Source organism: Notechis scutatus, chromosome 4 (assembly GCF_049901735.1).
Source record: "Notechis scutatus isolate UNSWTSFEM ecotype Mainland chromosome 4, rNotScu1.2, whole genome shotgun sequence".
Taxonomy (NCBI): Eukaryota; Metazoa; Chordata; class Lepidosauria; order Squamata; family Elapidae; genus Notechis; species Notechis scutatus.
Genome location: NC_142012.1, coordinates 94,217,718 through 94,241,893, shown reverse-complemented (window position 1 = coordinate 94,241,893; position 24,176 = coordinate 94,217,718).

The window sequence follows — 24,176 nt, the reverse complement described above, 5'->3', positions numbered from 1 at the left end:
CCCACAAATTTTTAGGACTTAAATTAGATTTGCTTTTATTAAAGAACTCAAACTGACCAGAGGCTTTTTATGGAACTGATAGAGAATTACAGGTCTTGAAGAACTTTCTTTGCAAGCTCTTTGTAAAAAATGAATCCAGGTGTACGTAGTCAGAATAACAGAGCTGGAAGAGACCTTGTAGTCTAACTCCTTGCACTAGCAGGATATCCTATACTATTTCAGATAAGTGGCTGTCCAGTCTCTTTTTAAAAGCTCCAGTGATGGAGCACCCACATCTGAAGGCAAGCTGTTCCACTGGTTAATTGTTATCACTGTAAGGACATTTCTCCTTAGTTCTAGCTTGCTTCTCTCTTTGATTAGTTTCCACCCATTGTTTCTTGTCTTGCCTTCTGGTGCTTTGGAAAATAGGTTGACCTTCTTTGTGGCAGCCTTTCAAATATTGAACACTGCTGTCATGTCACTCCTAGTGACATACATAATTTCTGCAACTGTTCTTCATATGTTATAGCTTCCAGCCCCCTAATCATCTTCGTTGCTCTTCTCTGCACTCTTTCCAGAGTCTCAACATCTTTTTTATAATGTGGTGTCCGAAACTGGATGTGTATACGTGTCTATGAATCCCTAATCAAACAGCAAGTGACATAATATTTGTATGGCATGTGAAATAAAATGCATTTCTGCACATTTGAATACATTCTTCCTATTTATATATTGTTGCTTATAGATTCAAAATAAGAAAACAAAAGTGAAAATGGCAACTGCCTTCCTTCCTTCCTTCCTTCCTTCCTTCCTTCCTTCCTTCCTTCCTTCCTTCCTTCCTTCCTTCCTTCCTTCCTTCCTATTAAATAAACCCCCCCCAAAAAACCAGAGTCATTTTCCTTATAATTAGCCATGTAAAGACAATTTCCCAGGTGAACAAACTTTTTCACCTGCCTAGCCTGTCAGGTCATGATTTAACAAGCATAGATGGGTCTAAGAAAATGAAGATAATTCACTCTTACAAAATAGGAAAGGCTATAAAAATTTCAAAACACATATAATTAGCAATTTCCAATGTGAGAAACATTGTTAAGAAATTAGTAGTAGATGTCCACAAGTTCATAGTAATTGCTTATAACACAATTATCTACATGGGTGATAGATTGCCAAGAAATCTTGTGAAAAATATTTCACAAAAGTCATTCTCTAAAAGAAGGCGAAAGAAAATCAAGTTAGGCTGAAACATTTTGGAGAAAAAGTACTCTGTGCTGATGAAAAACAAATAGAACACAATCACATATATATTTGGAGGAAAAAAAGAGAAATATTTGAAGAAACAAACATCTTGGCGATCTTTAAACATGGTGATCTCTTTATTATGCTTTGGGATAGTATGTCAGTCAATGGCACAGGAAACACTGTACGTGAGTTAAAAGAAATAGAGATTCAACCAAATATCAACATATCCAAGATTTATTGAAACATACACTTTGACCAAAATTTGGTCAAAGTTTTGCTTTCAATTGTACTTCCATTTATTAAGATAGAGATAAAATTCATCTTTTAGAACTATGGAGAAACATTCTTGTAGCCTATCTCTCTCAAATGTAGACAAAGTTGCCTTTTCTTCCCTTAATGCTTTTTGAGTCTAATGTTAACAAAAAGTGGCAAAGCTTCATATCATAGTAATTGTACTTTTACTGAAATAAAGCAGAATAACCCAAAGATACCATGTACTAAGCGATGCTTTTATATTTTTGGTGTTTTACCCTTGCTTGCTTTCCATCATTTGAAATACTTTTTCCTTCTCCCACCATTTTCACCAGCATAGCAAGTTATGACGAAAACAGCTCTTAAGTGGTCTCCTGAATCTTGGAAAGGAGATAAAACACTAGGGCAAGGATAGTGTTAAACAAACAAACAAACAAACAAACAAACAAACAGCAGAGTAAACTGCAATTTTGTCTCTCCATACTAACCAGTTTTTTAAGGATCAACCCAAAGGGGTTAAATATTGCCAAATGTTGCAACATCCAGGTTGACCTCACCAGTGGTGGGATTCAACTGTTTCTGTGGGTGTGGCTTGGTAGGCGTGGCAGGGGAAGGATACTGTAAAATCCCCATTCCCACCCCACTCCTGGGGGAAGGTTACCGTAAAATCCCATTCCCTCCCCACCCCACTAACCTGCTTTCCAGCTCCGTTCTCCTGTACAAGGCAACAAAAGAAGACCCAGCTGATCAGCTGGGACTCGGGAGGCAGAGAATAGATGGGGCGGGGCCAGTCAGAAGTGATATTTGCCAGTTCTCCGAACTACTCAAAATTTCCGCTACTGGTTCTCCATAACTGGTCAGAACCTGCTGAATACCACCTTTGAATCTCACAGTAAAAATATCCAGAGCTTCTGTTGGCTCTTTCAGAAATCAAACGTGAAGGATGTTAAAGTTCATGAGAAACCCAACTACTAATGACCTTTCAAGATAGCACTCTTCTTTTTGTGATGTGAAATTCTGCTAGGCTTTACACCAGAAGCACCCTGAAACTCTTAACCTGCATCCTCATCACTATGTTTGAGGAAAAATTGGTGAAGCAACTTCCCCTCTCCCGGCTTACCAATTATTTTCCTAAATTCCTCTTCTGGAGAAAGAAAGGGAGGAGGGGAAGGTGGCTGAGCAATTGTTTGGTTCAATTTGTCTCTGTCAAACTCTGAAAAGTGTTAGGTCTCCAGAGGAAATATCATGAACCTTGTTGCATCTAATATTTAAAATGTGGTTTCAATAATTTATACTGTCCTGCATTTAATTTGCATTTCTGAAAGGATTCCATGGTGGGTCCTATAGTATATTTCATTGGGAACAAAACTATGGTCATTACATTGCTATGTATTGCTATCTTGGGTCTGCATGCAAGCATCCTTCCTTAGAAATATTACTTCTTCGCAGTTTCATAAAACAATAATATTTACTTTCTGTCAAAGTTTACTTGGTGCACTGTGAAAAAATGGCAGCTTGTAGGATAACAGCTGCTTTCAAGGTTTACGCTGATAAATATACCAGTCTGTTATAAAGCACAAAGGATAATGGTTTAATCATGTGTGACTGAGAAATAAATCTCTAATGTTTGGTTATAGCCATTACATTTGTACTATTGCTATATACTCAACTCTTTGTTATCACAGACTTAACTTTACAAAATATAATGAAGCTTCCAGGGTAATCTTTTAATGAACATAATCTTCTAAAATATAACATGTTGCAGTATATAAGCAATATGATCTTGCTAAGATATGCTAATAGCTACATTATACCACATAATGTAATATAACACATAATGTTCCAATACAATAAATTCTGTTATTTTACATTAGACCTACTCTCTCAAAGTACTTTAGATTACAATTCCCAGGATCAAACTCTGAGTTTATCCACATTATCCAATTGCCAAAACATGTAGGCAACTATTTTTAGAGGACAGAAATTGATGGTATCATTCTTCATTTAACTTCTGCTCACCTTCAACATGATCTTAGGACACATTTCTCTGCTCTCCACCCCCAACACACCTTTCTCTGTTACATCTCCTTGATTGTTCTTCTTCATTTGGCACAGAGTATTAAATACTTTTGAGCATTAAATAATTTCAGCACACATTTTGCCATATTTGAACTCACCAACATTGCAGTTTCACTGTCACCTGGAGAACAAATTCTCCTATAGAAGCCCACATTTCAGTAGTATCAGAAGCAAGAACAAACATTTCCAGCTCAATGTCAAAAACTTCATTGACAGATTTAACCACCTTGGCTTGTTCTATAAAAGATGAACTTATTTCATTCACCCAGGTGAAGCTTCCTTTTCTTCTGTTTTCTGGGCATAACCAATTTGTTTTCTGAGGGGGAAATTGTCCAGAGTTTTGCAGTGATAATTCAGTGCCAGAAAAATAAACACAAATGGCTGATGCTTCATTTAACATCTTTATAAACATAATAAGTAGATTTTACAAACCAGTTGTAGATTTCTCCAACATGGAGCAAACTCAGACAGAAACATGTTGCAAGTTCAAAGCAGTGCTCCAGTCTTAAGCAAGCAAGTTAGTTTCATCTTCAATAGACAGACTCAGAGGTCAACATACCTGCAGAGTTGCAGAGCTTAATATAGAGCCGCCTAGGCTACTTAGTTTCAGTTTCCAGCCTAGGCTACTTCTAGTTTCAGTTTCCAAAACAGTCCTCATTGGCTGACTTAGTTGCTATGCCTATTCATTGGCTGACCTTATTATCATGCTCTATTCCAATTCATGAATATACTCTGACAAAAATATGTTAAATATGCTTAACTAATTTAGACTTGTTCAACTCACCCAATATTCAGATTGTCTGATTGGAAAGACAATACCTAAATATGTCTCTAATCAACTAGAATGATAGAAATGGGAAAAGGAAGCCTAGGTGAACCAGAAAAGAGAAGGAGACACAAGGCTAAAGCCTCCAAGCCACTGAAAGTTTGTAACATCAACAGACACCAGAAACACCAAGTTTCATTCTCAGCTACATGAGACTACAATAATACAGCTTTTCAGACAATATAAAGAAACAGCTTCTCCCTCTTTATAGCTTCAGCTATAAAAAAAATGCAGTAAGAAGCTAGAACCTGATTGATTGCCTATTTAGTCAAGCATGCTTAGGTTAACTGTTTCCCTGCCCACAAAATAAGGCTTTTTGTAAACTCAGCGAGCCTACCATGTTGCCTGCCTTCAATTGTCCTTTTCTCCAAGGCTTTGGTTGGATGGGCCTTTTAAACTGGAACAGGAATGTGGAAAAATGATGTTACTTGGTTTGGGCAATGAATGTTTTCAAGAAAACAGTCAAACTCAGAGAGCACCAAGGACCTCTCAAAGATGTTTCTGTCCTCTGGGATGTTTGTTGTGTTATACATGGTTGTTGTTTATTTACTTTTGTGAAGTTGGCCAGATTTGTTTCAGAGTTAGGTCGCCTAGAAATTTAGAAATAAATACTTGAATGGATTTGTGTATTTAATTCTAAATCTCTTCTTCTCCTTAGAATGTCAGTTAAACTTGGCCAGTAAGTTAGTAGCACAATAGCTTCTTGGAATTTTACCATGGGGTCCATGTGTACAGGGAAGAGCTTATTGTCCATCTTTTTTCCCCCCAGTGGAGCCTTTGGTGAAGTTCTCTCCATGGAATCTGTGTGGCTTTAGTAACTAACATCTCTTTACTTCTCTGGCCATCTCCTCCAGGGGCGGGATTCTACAGGCTCTCACCTATTCTCTAGAACCAGTTGTTAACATTCTAAGCAGTTCAGAGAACCGGTTGTTAGAAGAAATTACTGGCCTAATCCTGTAAGGAAGGCAGGAAGGAAACATTCTGGTGTTGCTTACAGAAACTGCCTCTCCGTTAACCCTCTTTACATTCTTGGCAGGACTAGACTTCCTGTCTTAGGAACTTCTCTGGAATTTCCCCCCTCCTTTGCTGGTACTTTGCTTGTGTGGAGTGACCATTTAAAGTTACAATGGCACTGAAAAAAGTGACTTATGACCATTTTTCACATTTACGACTGTTGCAGCAACCCCACAGTCATGAGAGGCCATGCGAGGAGATGCGTGCCTTGATGTGAGTGATGTTGAGTTGGCCACACCCAGCCAATAACATGACCATCAAGCCACGCCCACCACCTAAGCCACGCCCACAGAACCGGTTGTTAAAATTTTTGAATCCCACACCTGATCTCCTCCCTCTTTGACACACCACGTCTAACTAAGCCTTGTTCACTTCTCTGTATATCTGTGGTTCTAGTTAGGACTGTGATGCTTCAAAAATGATTCAGAAGATGGGTTTGGGAATGGAGGCAATTCTAAGCATTAGATAGTTTTAAAGATGTTGCAGCTTGAGGGATCCTAGGTGCTTTCTGAGCTTATTTTCTTGCAGACATTTCATTAGTCAAACCAGGGAACATCACTGATATTACCTAGTTTGGGCAATGAAACAACTAGGACCCCTCATTTAAACCTTTAGCCACAAATATTCTCCTTTATATGCTTCAGCTTTTTTCAGCCCTTAATGCAATCATTAATTCTTGTCAGTCTTATGCAACTATTGCAAGTTTGGGAAGAACTACAGGCTGATAAAGAGACAGAAAAACTTTCATATCCACTTACTTGTTCTGGTAGATCCCATACCTTCTATTAAAGCAAAACAACAAATAGAGTCTTCTTGGTTTGATAGTTCCAAAACAAAAATTTGCAGGGAAGGTAAAAGATCACCTCTGTTAATTTACAGGCTTGGTTACAGCCACAAAATGTTCCTATAAACTTACAAGTTGGAGATTTTATTCTTAAAAATTAGTAAATTGCTTATGAGTGATACAACCTGTGCAGCAAATGAGAAAACAGCACAAGGAGAGTGTGTGCTGAACATAGAACCATGGGTTAATCACCTGTAACCTTCCAAAACTTTTTTTTTCTGTAGATTCTGGTCCTCTTCTCAGCTGCTTCTCATTTTCAGTAAGAGCAACATAATTAAGCCAAATGGCTTTATAATGTTGGTTAGAAGGTAGTCTAGGACAACTTTCATAAATGATCTCTTTCCAAAAGAATTTGGATATTTAAATATAGGCTGAACAATATCCTTGAAAATCTGGTAGGTTAAAGCCACCTTCATTTTAAAACAACCTCAATTTAATCAAAGATATTTGAAATGATTTTCATTAATTTATCTATCTTTGTAACATATTGTACGGGGAATTAATCTAATCTTAAAGTGAATGGTGGCACTTAACATATTTTAAAGGGTTATAGTTAGGGACAGCAGCATCTTGGACAGCGGTTGAAGAGATCACAGGCAGGCTATGGTGACAGAAAGGGGATTCAGAAGCTGCATATCACCCCGCGGGCTCAGAATGTCCATCCTTGCAGAAACTTTGATCTAGAATCCTAAAAAAGCATCTGGAGGCCAACTGATAGTTTTTTAGCAGACAGATTAAGAACTCATTAAATCAATACCCTTGCCCAACTAATACTTTATAGAAAACAAAATCTGGCATGCAATCTATGAATTAACGTCATGTTATATATGCTTAACAGGTGACTTCTCCCCAAAGCAGCTCCTATTCATAGGGAAAAATATACAGCAAAAAGTGTTTACAAAACTGTTAACTACCACATTTTGCTGTTTGAAAAAATAATGTTTGAATATAACAGTAGTACAATCAAACGTCATAGAGCAGGGGTGTCAAACACATGTCATCAGGGTGGTCACATGTCACATGAGGTATTGGGACTTTTTTTTCCTTTGCTAAACTGGGCGAGGGTGTGGCCAGCATGTAATACATCCGGCCTGTGGGTCGGGAGTTTGACAGCCCTGTCTTAGAGGAAAACCAGAGAAGCTAAATTAAATTAAGCTAGGGGCTGGGGAGCAGAGGTACAAGAGTTTCCACAATAAGAAACTGGCTTAGAGATAAACTCTGCAGAGTTTCAGAAGGTACTCTGTCTTATTAAGTGAGATTTGGTTTCCTTGGAAATGAGCTGGGGGTAATGCCGGCCAGGGAATTATGGGAGTTGAAGTCCATACATCTTAAAATTGCTAAGTGAGAAACACTTATCTAGATAATATCATTATATTTATTTTCTTGTCAAATTCATATAGCCACCCATTTCACAAAGGAAGTAACTCTGGGTGGGGTATAACAAAGCTAAAAAAGAAAACAGTCAGTTAACACCAAACAATTATTGTTATAAATATTAGTTATACTTTTATGTTTCCTTTGTTTGGGTACCACATTCTGAATCATGTTTGATTAGATTTTCCATATTGTAATAAAAATATTAGAATAATGTAGTCTTAGAACCACATATTCAATTAATTTCCTCACTATTGAGCACTATTATATTTATTTGCAATTTAAGAATAGAGGATATTTTTGGCAAAATATTAGGATGAACCCCTGGAAAAAAAAGATAACAATGAAGGTAGCTTAAAAACATTTGTTATGGATGCCTATGAGGATACAAACTCTGGCAAAAACTTATTCAGACTGATTGAAAGAGATTGATTTTCCTTAATCTGGTATCCCCACAATAGGATATTCTCTACTAATTCCCATTATCCATAATGATAGCTATGGTGATTTGGGATGTGGGGACTTTGTCAGCGAACATGTTTGTCAGGTATACAACTGGGACAATCTCATTAAAGAATGAAGACTTTTCCCCCATTTCTTTCTTCCCGCCCAGTTAATAGTTTTCAGGGAGGGGAGTATGTGGAGTAGAAGACAAGTATTATTATGTTGTGTGTTTGTCTTCATATTGCAGTGTGGTTTTAAAATCTACTAGTTTTTAAGAAGAAACTCAAGTTTGAATTTAATAGTTTGAATTTAATTTACGGAATACAAACTAAAGAACCCTTTTCCAGCAGTGACCACAATATGATTGACTTTTGTTTCAACATATGCCCACACAAAAATCACCACAATGATGTAATCCCCAATTGTAACTTCAAAAAAGGCAACTATGATCTTATAGACAACGATCTCTCATCCCTTGATTGGCAATCTCTATTCACTGGATGCAATACTGTTGAAGACCATTACAACATGTTTTTACTTGAAGTCAAAAGAGTCATCAAACTATATGTACCAACAACAACTCCCAAAACAAAACAAAAAAGCAGATTACCCATAACAATAAGGAAACTTCAATCCAAAAAGAGATCACTCTGGCGGAAAAACAAATCTGGTCACGTTGCCAATTTCAAAAGCCGATACAAAAATTTATGCCACCAGATAAAGACCGAATGCATCAATTATCACATTAAACAAGAGGAAAACCTTCTAAGCACCAATTCCACACGTGCTTTTTACAATTTTGTAAACAACAAACTAAAAGACTCAAGGTCTATCCCACCCTTGATAGGACCTGATGGTAAAGACTGCAACGACGACACCACTAAAGCCAACATCTTTAACACATTCTTCGGCTCAGTATTTGTAAACAGCAATGGATCATGCCCAGTATTTCCTAGCCGTACCACAGATAACAACAATGATCTAATACATATCGATTTTACAGAAGACAATGTTGAAAAAGCACTACGCAATCTAAAACCATCTCTATCTATTGGACCTGATGGAATATGTGCCTACTTCTTAAAAAAGCTATCCACTGCCATAGCCAAACCTCTAAGCATAATCTTTGAAAAATCTTTCAGGACCAGCTCCTTGCCTAACCTATGGTCACAAGCCACAGTCATCCCCATCTTCAAAAAGGGAGACCCAAGCCTAGTTGAAAATTACAGACCAATCTCCTTATGCTGCATCACCTGTAAAGTCATGGAATCAATTATTAACCAATCCATCATCCTCCACTTAGAGACAAACAACCTACTCTCCAATAAACAATTTGGTTTCAGAAAAAAACTATCCTGTAATCTGCAACTCTTACACTGCAAAAACATGGACGACACAACTCGACCAGGGCAAAGCAATAGACGCAATCTACATAGATCTACAAAGCCTTTGATTCAGTGGTACACGACAAACTACTCCTAAAAATAAAATCCTATGGTATCTCTGGACACCTACATAACTGGATAGAAGCATTCCTGGCAAACAGACAACAAATGGTCAAAATTGGGAGCGTCCTATCAAATTCTGTACCTGTCAATAGTGGTGTCCCCCAAGGCAGTGTTCTAGGACCAACTCTCTTCATACTCTACATAAATGACCTCTGTGATCATATTAAGAGCAATTGTGTTCTTTTCGCTGATGATGTAAAGCTGTTCAATACCACAGACAATACTGCTACCCTACAAAAAGATCTTGACTATGTATCAGAATGGTCAAACAAATGGCAACTTCAAATCTCAACAAATAAATGCTCTGTCTTACATATTAGCAAAAAAAATCAGAAAATAAAATACAAGCTGAATAGTCAAGATCTTGTTGATGACCCAAGCTCTGTAAAGGACCTTGGAATACTCACCTCTAATGATCTAAGTGCTAGAGCCCACTGCAACTACATAGCCAAAAGGGCATTAAGAGTTGTTAACCTAATCCTACGTAGCTTTTTCTCTGGTAATATCACACTACTAACCAGAGCATACAAAACATTTGCTAGACCAATACTCGAATACAGTTCATCAGTCTGGAACCCACATTACGTATCTGATATTAGCACAATTGAGAAAGTCCAGAAATATTTCACAAGAAGAGTTCTCCATTCCTCTACTAGTTGTAGAATACCTTATGCCACCAGACTTGAAATTCTAGAACTAGAAAACCTTGAATTACGCCGTCTTTGGTCTGATTTAAGCATGGTATATAAAATCATACATTGCAATGTCCTACCTGTCAATGAATACTTCAGCTTCAACCATAACAACACAAGAGCACACAATAGATACAAACTCAAAGTTAACCGCACCAAACTTGATTGCAGGAAATACGACTTCAGCAATAGAATGGTCAATGTCTGGAATACTCTACCCGACTCTGTAGTTTCTTCCCCAAAACCCAAAAACTTTAACCTTAGACTGTCTACTATTGACCTCACCCCTTTCCTAAGAGGTCTGTAGGGGGCGTGCATAAGCGCACCAACATGCCTACTGTCCCTGTCCTATTGTTTCTCTTATTCTTCTTTTATTTTTCTTATATGTACCCATTTCATGTATTCACAACTATGTATACACTTATACTTATTATCTTGTAAACAATTGGCAAATCAAATAAATAAATAAATAAATAAATAAATAAAATGACAGAGCTACTTTGCAACTATGATTGTGAGATATCTAACATTATGGAATAATCTCCAGATTCTGAAATGTAAATAAAACACAGAAATACCCCTTGTTTTGCTATATTTTGTGTAGAAGTCAGTTCTCAGGTAAACCTAAAAAGGCACTATGCTGAAAGAACCTAATAAAATTGAAAGTCAAATGACTGGTATTTAAAACATGGCTCTTTAAAATATAGATGACATCTAGTACAAGCCATGATTAGATAACTTGGTTCATTTACACAAATGGCATATTATACATTGAGATTTGTCCCCAGTAAATGTCCATGACCATCCAGTTATTCAATTTTAGTAGGGAAAAATATACCTGTAATAATATCATTTATTATCCTACAGGAAAAGGTATCATTACATTTTGCTTTTCACTCTCAGAGCCTTCGTGAAAGATCATGCCCTTAAGTAAAACATTAATGGCAGAATCTCATTTTGTGAGACTGTAAAGGGCTAAATTTATAAAATTATAAATATAAACATGCACAAACTGCCTGTAAAAAGAATTGTCTAATTACCCTGTCAACACGCAAGGGAGAGTTATTTATATTCAATATTTTTCTTTTTTAAAAAATCAGTACTTTTTTCAAACGGTTCAGTATAAAGCTCGGCTACTTAGCAATTATACAGATGCCACAATGACTGCTACCCAAACATGCTAAGATTTGTTTACAGCAATAGGCAGTATGCCAGTACACTTAATGCTGCCATTCTCTACATGTGACAGTTTGACAATGGGATGTTAGACAAGGGAAGAGATACTTAAGGACATCTATTCTTTTCTTTTCCCGAACAACAGGAGGCCTCTGTATTTGGGGTGAAATTCATCAGTAATGAACATACTCAATGCAGACCTACCCTGGATGTTTTGGGCACTGTGCCAGTAGCAGATATGGGCAAAATTACCCTCCATTGGAAGAAGGAGGAAAGATTCAACAGGATTTTTATTCATGCCAATGGATTGCACGTTCTTGGAGAAAAGTCATATTAAAAACCTTCGGGGCCTAAGACCACCTTGGTAGTCAGTGATAACATGGCACTGTCTACTCACATTCTCTTCTTTTGTCTGAGGAGATTCTCAGTCATTCAGGTCATGGTTGTTCCAAAGGTGATTTTCAAGACGCAACTGGACTTTCTGGTTGTTGTTTTTTTGAAGATGTTTCGCTTCTCATCCAAGAAGCTTCTTCAGCTCTGGATGAGCTGAAGAAGCTTCTTGGATGAGAAGCGAAATGTCTTCAAAGAAAAATCAGAAAGTTCAGTTGCCTGTTCAAAAAGCACCTTTGGCATTTCCTTCTTTTATATCCAAACATGCTTCATGGAGCATCTTCCTATGTTCTGTGGAAGTTTGCTAAGAGAAAGAAATCTCTAAAAGGCCATGTTTCATATTAGTGGAGGCTTGTTATTTTATTTTATTTTTATAAAGAAAGATCTTTTAATTCTGGTGACTTTATGGGCTTACTTTGGTCATAGTATGGATCTTGTTTGCTATTATCTTCAGGATACTTTTCAACTTCCCAGTCATAGTTTATTTATTAAATTTATTAAATGTTTATTAAATATAGCCCAGAATTACCCCTACAAGGTGACTCTGGGCTATAGTTATGCTTTCCTGGACATTTTCCTTCCAAGTTTAACCAGACCTGACCCTAAAGCACTTAGAGAGTGCTGTAAAACGCTATGAAGTACAGTTGTGGGATTCAAATTTTTTTACTACCGGTTCTGTGGGTGTGGCTTTGTGGGTGTGGCATGGCTTTGTGGGCATGGCAGAGGAAGGATACTGTAAAATCTCCATTCCCATCCCACTCCAGGGGAAGGATACTGCAAAATCTTCATTCCCACACCACTCCAGGGGAAGGATACTGTAAAATCTCCATTCCCTCCCCACTCCTGGGGGAAAGTTACTGCAAAAACCCATTCCCTCCCCACCCCACTAACCTGCTTTACAGCTCTGTTCTCCTGTGTAGGGCAACTAAAGAAGACCCAGCCAATCAGCTGAGACTCAGGAGGCAGAGAATAGATGGGGGCAGGGCCAGTCAGAGGTGGTATTTGCTGGTTTTCTGAATTACTCAAAATTTCCCCTACCAGTTCTCCATAACTGGTCAGAACCTGCTGAATACCACCTCTGATGAAGTGGCATATAAGTCTATGTGCTATTGCTACTTAGCTTCCTGTCCTACAAAAAGTCAGTCAGGGGCCTACATGTGGAAAAATAGTAAACTTACACAGCAACTTCCTTATAAAAAGATAACTGGGGGCTTCCTTGAAAAACTCATTTAATGGCAGCTCTACTATAGCTTATGTGACCAATAAAGAGAAGGATTGGTTTAAGAAGTAAGAACCCAGGAGCACTCTCAGCTGCTAACTTACTATGTCCCTGAAATACAGTGGTTGATTCCCTCCATTTTTTTTGTGTGTTTTTTGTGTTTGTAGCTTCTAACCTGATCCAGCCCTTTTTTCGTACTTCATCTTTCTTTATTGACTTTTATTGGCCACCCAATCTTCTTCCATTCTGTTCTGCTTTTGGAGAGCTACTTAGCTAATGGACAGAACAGAGTTCCTTTACATAATTTCTTTATGACATCCAATGGGTTGAAAAGGGGTCCCCCCACCCCATGCTTTTGAAAGTTTCCACTACTAATGCATCCACACTGGGGGGAAAAATCAATTAGAGTACTCAAATATAATGCTCACAGGGACCCTAGTCTTCTGAATGTTATTTAAAACTGGTCTGGGTTCTGTCCTATTGAGATCCATAATCTGGATTCTCTCCTGTTGAGCCTAACTATAATCAACTGCCCTTTAAGAATGGAAATCACAATCAGATAGAAAGTTTAAATGCTAATGTTAGACGCCTTCAAAATAGTGTGGAAATTCCTCAGGCGAGTCCACATGGCAAACAATGAGGCACCAACAGTCACCATCTGGAGGTATATTTTCATAAGCATATGGAAACATGTAAACCAGATATCTGAGAAATTTTGATACAATTGTATGAAAAAATCATGGGACAACTGTTGCCCTCATGCCAGATATGTTAGACTGTAGGGCTACCATAATGTGGGAATTGTACTTCAACACAACTGGGAAGCATTCATTTGGGGATGGCTATCACATTCATCTAATGGGTAGGGTGTATTTATAGCAACAACATATCCTTAAGAGCCTCCAGTAATTAATTTGGTGCACACTCTTAAATACTTTAATTAGCCTTGCTTTATGTAAGAACTATACAGAGGAAACGTTGATACTTCCCATACCCTCATGAACTGCCGTACTCTCCGAATAACACAAGTGTCCACAAGCTGTAACTTGGCTGAATATAAAGTGTGGTTTATATGTGTTGCTTTCCTGCCGATAAAATGTATGAGTTGTGGGCTTTTGGCTCACTCTTAAAGAGTAATGAGAAACAGTGCCCTTTCAGTTGATGACCAACTCCCAACAGATCTCTATCTGCATGTTGTATAACTATTTTTAAAGTGAACAATGAATCAATGATGAGAGGACAGAGACAAAATGCTGAAACAGCCTTTCCCAAGTAGGTGAGCACTCTCTATTTGGTAATTCAGTTACTTCTGGAAGAAATGAACCATATGAGCAGCAGGTGTGTATGCTAATAGAATTGCTTTCAATTTTAATTAAACAGCATTTCCCTACAGAGTAATTGCATATGTTGTTTACTCAACTTTTTTTAAAAGACCATTAAAGTCTTTGTAATCCTTTCTTCCCAGCCTTTAAGTTGCAAATCTCAAATCTTAAGAAGGTTCTCACCAAGGAAAGGGATAGACTCAGAAATTGTGGCCTGTTTTTTCTCAGGAGTATTTCAAATGACTGCAAGAGGCTTATCATTTGTATTCTGGTTTTCTTCCAGGGCAATCCAATGGTTGTCAGGAGGGGGAAATGGGAGGAAAATGTTCACTACTTGTAACGGTATGTTACAAGAATGATCTTGGGAGGAACTATCTAGGGATTGATCAGATAATAGAGGTGATAGTTCACAGCCACATAATGGAAAAAGAAAGAAATTCCAGAATGAACCTAATTTATCAGCCTATAAAAGAGAGAGCAGGAGATTTGTACTTGCAATTTTCTATTAAAGTAGCCTTACAATAAAGTACAATTAGCTCGTTTTGTTGTGTTTTCTGCTTGATGTACCTGGGTAGACTGACACTCCTTAAGGCATTATCCTAAAAGGTTCCAGTAAGGAAGACAGTTAGAGGATACTTCATGGGAAATGTGGAGAGGAGGCAGATATGGAAGGCTTTTTAATATCCATTCTTTTGTTATACAGTTAGGAAATTAGGAGATTTATTAGGTTTTGCCCAACAAGGGATGCTTCAGATCAAGATTACAGCTCTAATAAACTAAAACCACACTCTCACTAAAAACTGTAACCACAGAGGGTTTTGTGAAAAGGTATGGACAATCCAATGTGCCAGAAAGCTCCAGAAAGGTACAATCAGATTGCAAAATTAGCAGCTACAGTGATGGGACTGAAAGGGTGGACCTTCCCATCAAAGGAAAAGATCTGTCTAGTTAAAGTACTTTGAGGGAGCAATGGATATTGTTGTATGGTATTTTGATCAGAGGTGAGGGAGCAATGGATATTGTTGTATGGCATTTTGATCAGAGGTGGGCTGAACATACCTTAACAACCACTTTGCCGAAAATGTGAACACGTGCATGCCCCCCCACCCTTTTGTGTGCATGCAGCTGCAAAATCCAGAGAAATTTCCTGCGTGCGACAGCCAGAGTGAGATCAAGGGAGGAGCAGAAAGCAGCTGCCCTGGGAGGGCGGGATGTGTGAGCAAAAACATGGGATAAATAGGATGGGATAGCGTCTGAGTGGGTGGGCGGGCCCAACCTGTATTTGTACAGGTGAGCTGGTCCAAACGGGCAGCAGCCCACCACTGATTTTGATTTATAAAACTGAAATGCAGAAGGTGTTTTACAGACTACACTTCTGAGCTACACGCATGACACTCTGGGTTTGAAGCTATTATATACAGCAAAAGTTGGGTAGAAAAATAACATGTTGCTAAAGAAAATTAAATAATTTTGACTTTTTCCATTTTTATTTAAATATTTATTTAAATGTTTGTTTGTTTGTCATCCATCTCATATCCAAGGAATCTAGATAGCAAAATAAAGAAAGAAAGTCTAAACACATCATTTAGGATAATCTTGCAACTTGAAGTTGTGCGGACTCTTAACTTAGCATGAATTCAGAAGCGTGTGCTGATTGGGGAATTCTGGAAATTGAAGTCCCCACATCTTCAAGTTGCCTGAGCATGGGCGCAAGGAACGGAGACGAGGCATCGAACTGTGACTTCAACTCTTTATTAGTGACTACAGAACAGAGCAAAATATTTGGGCAGCAGCAGCCTTTATAGAGCTGGCTGCTGTCAAAACAACCAATGATTTGAGTTTACCACTCTAAGAAACGTCTAATCAGAGTCGACCTGCTGTCAGCCAATCAGATCAGCCAGAAACGACCAATCACGACTCGCTATTCGCGGGCCAATCAGAAGTGCAGGATTACGAGCCTGCTGTTGAAGTAAAACTATTAGGTTGTTAATGAACGCGTTAACCTAGTTCGTAACATCTTCAAGTTGCCAAGGTTGAGAAACACTGATGTAGAAAAGGGTCAATTGTCACCTACCAAGTTATGAAGGTAGAAGGCTCACCTGCATAGCATATAAACTCCTCCTGGATTTATGATGTCCTCCTTTCTAATGGCTAAAGCTGCCTTCCAGTGCTCCTACACAACGCCTGTCTTCCCATTGGCTGGATCCTTCTTACCCACAATCTCTGTGACTCCTGCATGTAACTGGGAATGGAGAACAGGAGCCTAGCTTTTGGTCCTGGCTTTGAGATTGAAAGCAAGCAAGGCAGGTATATTCATTCACTGTAGAAGAACTGGATAGGTTCCCCCCCCTTTTTTTCTCCCCCAATCCACACCATTAAGATTATCTTAGTTCAGTAAATTTATTCCTTTAAATAGATAAAAAAGCTATACCCCAAATGTCACTGTCCGAAACACAAGAGGAAAGCAAAGTCACTGAATCCAAATGCATCTATATAAATAGCTTTGCTGAAATCCAACAGCGTGATAAATATTGAGCTTTGTGAAATATTTGGGAATGATGAGGATCATGGGGGTCTTTCCCAATATTTTCCCTTATCCAGTGGTGGGATTCAATTTTTTTTACTACCGGTTCTGTGGGCATGGCTTGGTGGGTGTGGCAGGGGAAGGATCCTGCAAAATCTCCATTCCCTCCCCACTCCTGGGGGAAGTTTACTGCAAAATCCCATTCCCTCCCCACCCCACTAACCTGTTTTCCAGCTCTGTTCTCCTGTGAAGGCAACAAAAGAAGTCTCACCCAATCAGCTGGGACTCGGGAGGCAGAGAATAGATGGGGGTGGGGCCAGTCAGAGGTGATATTTGCCGGTTCTCTGAACTACTCAAAATGTTCACTACCGGTCCTCCAGAACTGGTCAGAACCTGCTGAATACCACCTCTGCCCTTATCTCTTGGAGAATTCCTATGGGAAGATGTGGGAAGATGTTGCATACAGAAACCTGATTTTTAAAAAAACATTATCCATCAAGAAAGTCTCATGTACAATGTGGTATAAAGATTTCGAACTAAAACTTTTTTTTTTTTTTTTACAAAAATGAATGCTTGGATGCTGATTAAAAATCCAAAAGAGAGGAACTAAATTAATCTTAAAGTAAGTATTCAAAGCCAGAAGAAAACCTTAGCTCTTATTTATTTTGTTGCCTATTAAAATTAATAGTGCAGTCTTTTCAGCTCAGAATATTAAAGAGCACAAGAAAAAGTGGAGGCAGGTCTCAGAAAGCCAGGGATATAAAAATTATACTTTTGAATTTTTCAAAACTCTATTGTACAGAATGGTGTCATGAATGAAATAGCTCTGGTCATATTTCATACATCAATTGATATTTGATACTCTAAATTTAGAATGGCACATTTTGCAGACTATAGAACCTCATTTAGAAAAAAAGTCAACATTTGAAGGCTGTGTTATTTTTGTAACTGTCTCTTCAACCAGGCTAATTAAAAAATATGTCAAAAAATTGGGTCTGGTCACATGATGCCTCAACCTACGACCACAACCATGACTGTAATTTTAGGCTCAATTACAGTTGTATCAGAGGTAGTATTCAGCAGGTTCTGACCAGTTCTGGAGAAATGGTAGAGGAAATTTTGAGTAGTTCAGAGAATTGGCAAATACCACCTTTGACTGGCCCCACCCCCATCTATTCTCTGCCTCCTGAGTCCCAGCTGATCAGTTGGGTCTTCCTTGATTGCCCTGCACAGGAGAAGGGAGCTGGAAAGCAGGTTAGTGGGGTGGGGAGGGGATTTTGCAGTAAACTCCCCCCAGGAGTGGGGAGGGAATGGAGATTTTACATATCCTTCTCCTGCCAAGCCCACCAAGCCATGCCCACCAAGACACGCTACAAAACTGGTCGTAAAATTTTTGAATCCCACCACTGAGTTATACATCAAGCATGATTGTATGGCACTGTATAAAACTGACATTATATTGCACACTTAATCCAGCACTGTTGCCCATTGTGAAGAAAGCATTGGGAATTTCTGATAGATAGAAAGAAGTCAAGATGTTAAGAGACCATGAAACTTTAATGAAAACTGTCTGTTCTATTAAACTCCCATAGAAATGCAAATTTCAAGAAATACCAAATGCTTCATAATACGAATCAGCACTTTTCAGATCCCTTAATGAAGTACACTGTTTGTTTAAACACTTTGCACCTCAAGCAATTCTATATTGCTGGAATCGTCTCTTCGAATACTTTGAACACGATAAAGATAAGGATCCAATTTCACCCAAAGACGAAGAGCCTGGAAAATCGAATAACATGACAAGTTTTGAATGATGTTTTGTCCAAGTTGGTCTCGTTAGCCATACACTTTCAAATGGGGGATCGGACACATCTTGAAGTTTTTCATCATATCAATGATAGGTTGAACAAGATGATTACGGCAAAACCTCAGAGATCCAGCTTCCTGGATAAAATGAAAACTTGGTCTAGATAAGATCTTGCACATTTATGTTAATTCCTTAATTACTTTCATAACGATTCAGTGGGGAACCATTTGGCAGCAGGTAGATTTCCAGAGAATTATGTCCAGCAACTTCTTTTGACTTCAACAATAGCACAATCGGAGCTCAGTATTGGATTAAGGAGGTCAGCTTCATATGTTCAAAATTGGAAGATTTTCCATCTGAAGTTACAGTTGATCAGTACAACGAATCCAAGTTTATAGTAACTTAAAAAAAAATCAGGAGCAGATAAAGGATACAAAATGAAAAACAAAAAAGCCTATTCAACAAGCAAAGAGATAAGTCTGGTTGTGAGGGAACTCATGAATCCTGGACTGTACCTGTATATCACACAATGGAACATCATTATTTCATCTTAAGAAAAGAAATTTCATCCATTCTTATGTGTTCATAAAAGAAGGCAGCAATTACAGTTTCTTTTGCTTGCAAGCACTGAGTTTGCACTGTATGAAGAAAGCATAATCACTACTTGTAAAGAAGCAATCACATGACCTCCTGTGTTCCCACTCAATTAGCTATTCTTTAGTATCTCTCCTTTTTTCAGTACAGAATCCTGATCTCTGCATGATGAAGACATGTTCTGGAGGACATGTTTTCTCTATCTATTATAAAGCTCCTTGTTGCTTCATCTTGTTTCAGAATGGCTTGACGATGAAATGAGGTCTCTATCTAATTCTTCTTGATGGTGTCACTCAGACTAGGACTACTTTATGGGGAATAGAAACAAAAATAAGAAATGTATGATTTGAGAAGGAGGCTTAGATAAACAGAAAGATGCAGAAGCAACTGTAACTTATAATCAAGAGAAATAACAGGCTGCCTACAACATTCTTCTCCAACCTGATGGCCTCAAAATGCATTGATCTGCAACTTCTATTATGTCCAGTGAGCATAATTCAGGTCTTAGTTATGGGGAAGAGAATCAACACCTTAATTGATAATCCAGAGTCCAGACTTCTGAACAGGAAATCCAGTGGGATACAGAAGTTGATATGAAATAAACTAAACACCCACTCAGAATGTAGTATCCAGGATAATTATTAAAAAAGACATATGTGGGTGTTTGCATCTAGCCACAGTAATGCTAAAATTATGCAATATGGCTGGAGATGCCATAATATGGCTGGAGATACCACGATGAAATATTTGTGTCACAATGATTTACATAAATACATAATGGATGGAGTTTACAACGCTGTGTTGATTTGATCATTTGTCACTCTAGAGTATGCTTTATGGGCACCTTTGTACTTGCGTGCGCACACACACACACACACACACACACACACACACACACACACACAAACCTTGCACTGAAAATGTTGCTGTTAGTCGCGAAGTCATGTCCGATCCATCACAACCCCATGGACAACGTTCCTCCAGGCCTTCCTGTCCTCTACCATCCTCCAGTGTCCATTTAAGCTCACGCTGGTTGCTTCAATTACTCCATCCAGCCACCTCATTCTCTGTTGTCCCCTTCTTCTATTACCCTCAATCGTTTCCAGCATTAGGCACTTCTCCAGTGAGTCTTTCCTTCTCATTAGGTAGCCAAAGTATTTGAGTTTCATCTTCAGGATCTGACCTTCTAAAGAGCAGTCAGGGTTGATCTCCTCTGGGACTGACCAGTTTGATCGCCTTGCAGTCCAAGGGACTCGTAGGAGTCTTCTCCAGCACCATAGTTCAAAGGCCTCAATTCTTTGGTTGTCAGCCTTCCTTATGGTCAACTTTCACAACCCATTGCAACTGGGAAAATCATAGACTTGACCATACACACTTTTGTTGGCAGGGTGATGTCTCTGTTTTTTAGTATGCTGTCTAGATTTGCCATAGCTTTCCTCCCCAGGAGCAAGAGTCTTTTAATTTCTTGGCTGTAGTCCCTGCCTGTGGAGATCTCAGAGCCCAGGAAAATCTGTCACTACCTCCATTTCTTCTCCATCTATTTGCCAGGAATTGAGAGGGCCAGATGCCATGATCTTAGTTTTCTTAATGTTGAGTTTCAAGCCAACTTTTGCACTCTCCACCTTCACCTGCATCAAGAGGTTCTTTAGTTCCTCTTCACTTTCTGCCATTAGAGTGGTATCATCTGCATATCTGAGGTTGTTGATATTTCTCCTGGCAATCTTAATTCCAACTTGTTATTAATATAGCCCTGCCTTTCTCATGATGTGCTCTGCATATAAATTAAATAGGCAGGGTGACAGTATACAACCTTGCTGAACTCTTTTCTTAATTTTGAACCAATCAGTGGTTCCATGTCCAGTTCTCACTGTTGCTTCTTGACCCGCATATAGGTTTCTCAAGAGACAAATAAGATGGTCTGGTACCCCCATCTCTTTAAGAACTTGCCACAATTTGTTGCGAGCCACACAATCAAAGGCTTTAGCACAGTCAATGAAGCAGAAGTATATGTTTTTCTGGAACTCCCTAGCTTTCTCCATGATTCAGCATATGTTGGCAATTTTATAGAGACTCGGGAGGCAGAGAATAGATGGGGGCGGGGCCAGTCAGAGGTGGCATTTGCCGGTTCTCTGACCTACTCAAGATTTCATTTACCGGTTCTCCAGAACTGGTCAGAACCTGCTGAATACCACCTCTGATCTGACGTGCTAGGATGCCTGCTGGGTTTACCAGCGTTGCACAATACAGAACAGTACAGTACAGAATATTTGTGTAATAATACTACCAATTTTTTTTGCATCACAATGTAAAGTCATCCAAAATGACCTTTGAAGTACATTGCAATTTGGAGCGGGACTCTTACAGTTATCATTATAGGTACTTGTAGATAGAAAGCACAATAGAGACAATAATTCAAGCTACTTTCCTACATTTGGTTAATCTAAATTTCTGTATTGTATAACAAACACATCAGAAATATTCTTACATTGCACATTTTAGGATTCAACGTGATTCACTTTCCATAAGAAAATTTTAGTGAACTCATTCAGAATTGTTTTTATATACTGTATAGTTTAGTGGATCTTATAGAATTCTGTAATAGATTTTATTTCCATAGATATATTTACAGATCTATGTTCTTTCACTTGTTTGCTTGCTTTCGTATTATATGAAACTGCTTCACAATGTCTATATGCAGGTAATTAAAAACATAAGCTTAGTAAAATGTACTTTTAAAAGAAAGAAGAAAACCAAATTAAATCAACATAGATTAAGAAAACTCTGGGCCACACCACAAAAGTTCAAAGTTCAAAACAATGTCATATGATTTTGAACTACAGTAGTTTTAATTTGATCTTATTGATTCTGAGAAAAGAATTCCAAAATATTAAATTATTAGGTGAAAGGCCATATTCCACTGTATTTCTAAACAAATTTGGCAAAGGTGAGGTAGATGAGAGGAAGGTCACCAATGGGAAGATAATGATCAATATCATGGCTCAAATTAAAAGCCAATATGTATGTTTCAATATTGTTGTCCATGACTATCTTCATCTCGTAACTTGATCTCCATTTTATATTAGTTATAATTTCCATGGCAACCTCCATGGATGTCATATTTATTCATAATATCCAGGAAAATGTCTATATATTATGGGAAGGCTTTATTTTTTCAGATGGAACTACATTGAAACCACAAAGTTTAGAAACAGTTTTTCATTTAGAAATAGTTTTTCACCAAGATATCTGGGAGATTTATATATCTCACAGACATTTTGGCTTTTTGTGTCTTTTGCCAAAAAAAATCTGGGCAGGACAAGAAACAATAGATGGAAACTAATCAAGGAGAGAAACAACTTGAAATTTTGGAGAAACTTCCTAACAGTGAGAACAATTAACCAGTGGAACAACTTGCCCTGTGAAATCGTGGGTGCTTCATCACTGGAGGTTTTTATGAAAAGACTGGATAGCCACTTATCTGGAATGATATAGGGCCGTGATGGTGAACCTATGCCACACGTGCCAGAAGTGGCGTGCAGAGCCATCTCTCCAGGCACACCAGCCATTACCCATTGCTCTTCCGAATTCCAGCATGCACATGTGCACTGGCCAGATGGTCTTTGTGTGTGTGGGAGCACCAGAAACCAGAAGAACAGCTCCCCTGGCACACATGATGTGCTGGCCACCTAGTCTTTGCACATACTGGACAGCTGGTCTTCTCATGCACATGCCATTAGAATTGGAAGACCAGGTGGCTGATGCACATGCACACACCTGGAAGCTAAGCTTCCAGTTTCCGGTGTTCCTGTGTGCACGTTGGGGAGCTGGTTTTCTGGTTTCTGGTGTGCATACATGCTTCCGTTTCAGCACTCGGTGCCGAAAAGGTTAGCAACCACTGATATGGGGTCTCCTGCTTGAGGAGGAGTTGGACTAGAAGACCAGCTCTATTCTATTCTAAATTTGTAGACGAGAGCGAGGGATTTGAAACTGTAATAGTGGTTCCATTTTATACGCACAAGCAGTCCTAATGCAAGAGGTATGGAACCAGCAACCATCCAGGCAGATTCTAGTTTGATAGGAGGCTCTTGATTTTGCATTTATGTTCAAGGCCAAACCAAAATGCAGTGTTCAGTGTGCTCCTGGGTGTAACAAATCTTTTTTGTTGTTTTAATACAGATTTTTCTTCCCCAAATAGAAGCTGCAGGGGGCACAATCCATCATGGCTATAATTGTGAGAAAAGAGATTTACTTCTGTTGTATTTGCAACCAGTCCTGTCAAATATGACTTCCCAGATCTGCTACTTCTTCAATGAAGAAAAATGTGCCAACGTGTTTTCCTTTCAAAATGAATTCCAGCTTGAGGAGATGATTTTTGCATGAATTGCTATTTGCATGAATGCTCCCGTGCAGTGTGGTCCTGATTCTGGTGTATCAAATGCATTCATTTAGAATAGTTCATTCATTAATCAAAACACACTTTTGTATAAACTGATGGATGTGCCAATGCAACTAAACACATGTATTTATGATTCTTGCTTGATAACATGTGTTCATGATCAGTCATTGTCAGAGGACTTGTTTTGTTGTATTACTGCAAAACCACACTTAGAATACTGCATCGAGTTTTGGTTGTCATGTTATAAAAAAGATGCTGAGATTTTGGAAATAGTGCAGTAAAGAGCATCAAGATGATTAGAGGCCGGAGGTAAAACATGAAGAGTGTATGTCTAGTCTAGTGAAAAGGACTAGAGGTGACATGATAGAAAGTGATCCAATATTTGAGGGGCTGCCAAAGAGAGGAATGGGTCAAACTGCCATAAAGAAGAGGGGATCAATCTATTATTACAATGTAAAGACTACTGATATATGTCAAAAGATCACCACGTTCAAATG